Source organism: Oncorhynchus nerka, unplaced genomic scaffold (assembly GCF_034236695.1).
Source record: "Oncorhynchus nerka isolate Pitt River unplaced genomic scaffold, Oner_Uvic_2.0 unplaced_scaffold_3816, whole genome shotgun sequence".
Classification (NCBI taxonomy): domain Eukaryota; kingdom Metazoa; phylum Chordata; class Actinopteri; order Salmoniformes; family Salmonidae; genus Oncorhynchus; species Oncorhynchus nerka.
In genome coordinates this window covers 17,501-19,837 of record NW_027037479.1, presented here as the reverse complement: position 1 = coordinate 19,837, position 2,337 = coordinate 17,501, and the positions used below count along the sequence as shown (strand labels likewise).

General features: G+C 52.6%; 1 pseudogene; it reads right to left on the bottom strand.

The window, feature by feature from the left end:
- Positions 1 to 193: 193 nt before the first annotated feature.
- The window catches only part of LOC135566670 (uncharacterized), a 2,401-nt pseudogene continuing 257 nt past the window's right edge, over positions 194 to 2,337 (bottom strand).

The window sequence follows — 2,337 nt, the reverse complement described above, 5'->3', positions numbered from 1 at the left end:
AGAACCAGTCAGTACCAGTCTGTCTCCCAGGCAACAAGAATAATGAATACTCTCAGTGCTGCTGAGACAGAACCAGTCAGTACCAGTCTGTCTCCCAGGCAACAATAATAATGAATACAGTCTGTCTCAGGGCTGCTGAGACAGAACCAGTCAGTACCAGTCTGTCTCCCCAGGCAACAAGAAGAATGAATACCTCTCAGTGCTGCTGTGCTGGTTCAGCTGTTGTTCACTGCGTCTCTTCAGGGGATGGTACGGCTCCTGTTCCTCATAGAAGAATTCCTCAGTGCTGCTGTGTTCACTGTGTCTCTTCAGGGATGGTACGGCTCCTGTTCCTCATAGATATCGGCATCATACAGGTGATTGTGGCACTCCGACTGGTCCGGTGGTGTACTCCACCCCCAGCTCACTCCCCCGTAATCCCAGTCCAACAGGCTGGATAAAATACTCAGGTATGGCCTCGTAATAGGGAACATTTTCATACTCCACCAGCCTGCTCCGCTCCGGGGTAGTGGATCTCATCCCCCGTCCACGCTCTGCTCCGCCCCAACCCCAACCCCAATCACCCCCAGCTGGGGACAGGAGAACTGCGGGCATCCCCCACCCGAATGCCCAGGCGTTCCCTGGAAACAGACGCCACGGTCTTGGAATACATCATCCGCATATTGTTCTGCCTCAGCTGCAGTGGTGTCTAGAGACTGGCCTCCTTGGCTAGCAGCTTGGGCAGCCTCTTGACAGAGAGTTTCAGATCGAGAAGCCTCCGAAAAGAGTTCCATTTCTGTCCCTCAGAGGGGGTCAGGTCGGCAGAGGAGAAGGACTTGGCCTTCTGTTTCCCCCGGCGGGAGCGAGACGGCCTGGACGGTGACAGCGTTTCATCTGTTGGCAGGCTGCCCTTTGTCTGTGTGTTGTCTGTGCTCCTCTTACGGGATACAGGAGACACCAGCGTCTGAAAGATTCTGTTCCTTTTGGTTTATCCTCTCCTGGGGTTGCAGGGAGCTTTCTCATAGCTGTGGCCTTGGTGAGGGCACCTCCATCATCGTCACTATCGGAAGTCTTTCGTTCCCCCACTTCTCTCTCTTCTGACAGTTCATTCTTCAGTACCCACGCTTCTGGGGAGCTGCATCTCTGCAGTTTCTTGGGGAAGCCGGCCATCTTGTTTTGAGCACTCTCGTTTTCTTTGTAACTCCCAGTGGTTATTAAGGTGAGGGGAAAGTGGCAGTTGGAGCTGAGCTCCAGCTGTTTGGAAAGACTGGTTGCGAGAGGATGACAACTAATCTTATCATGGATCTCCTCCTCTTCATTCCTCCCTTCCTCCTCCTCTTCCTTGTCCACTGAACACTCCAGTTCACAGACACCGTCATCCACCCATCTCAGCTCTTCCTCCTCTACATCCTGAGGGAGGTGCAGAGGGGAGGAGGTGGGGAGGAGGTGCTGAGAGGAGGTGGCAGAGGAGGTCGGTGCTGCTCTCTCAGGTTCAGAAAGAAAGGCTTCCTTTCTGGGAGGGGGAGCAGGTGGCGGGCCGGGTGTCCTGGAGGATGGGAGACCCTCCCAGCTATCATTTGTACTGGCAGGACTTTCTGGGATGTTGTGTGCCTGAGTAGCAGGTGCGTTGACAGACAGAGATGGGCTGCTTTTCCTCTCCAGTGACACCTTTCTGACAGCCATTTCCCTCCCTTGCCTCCCCTCCTCTGGGACTTCCTGTCCAACCAGAACAGACTTCCTGGGTTTCCGTGGTACGGGGACAGGGAGGGGCTTCCTAGGGGCAGCTGGGTTCTGATTGGATGTGCCAGTGTCTCTGCCAATCCCTGTGGAGCTGGTGGGATCTTCCTGTTCTCCGTGACCAATGGCATTAGAGGAGGTGGTGACGACGTTACCGTTGGCTTCATTGCTATGCGTTCTCTGAGGAAGAGGGCGCTTTATGTCAGGGCGTGGTGATGGCGTCACAATGTCTGAGTTGAGGTTGTGTTTCGGGTTTAAGAGGTGGTTATTGGTGGACAGCAACACAACCTGTACGCAATTGCCTGGTAGAGCGTTGTTGACTGCTTTCCTCTTGTTGTTGTTGACCCCTTTGTTCTCTCCAAATCGAGATCTGACAACAGGCTTTATTCTAGATTCCTCCGTTTTGCAATTGTTATGCAATGTTTTCAAGTCTTTAGGAATTGTGTTAATCACTGTGTCCGTTGTGATACTGTTCCCAACACACAGACAGTTCTTCTGGCTACACAGACAGATAGGAATAATATTATCCCAATCTGGTATTGTATTCCTGGACTTCAGAAGACCTATACTTGTAGACATCTCTGATGGTCTCTGAGAATAAGTCTGATGGTGATGGACAGT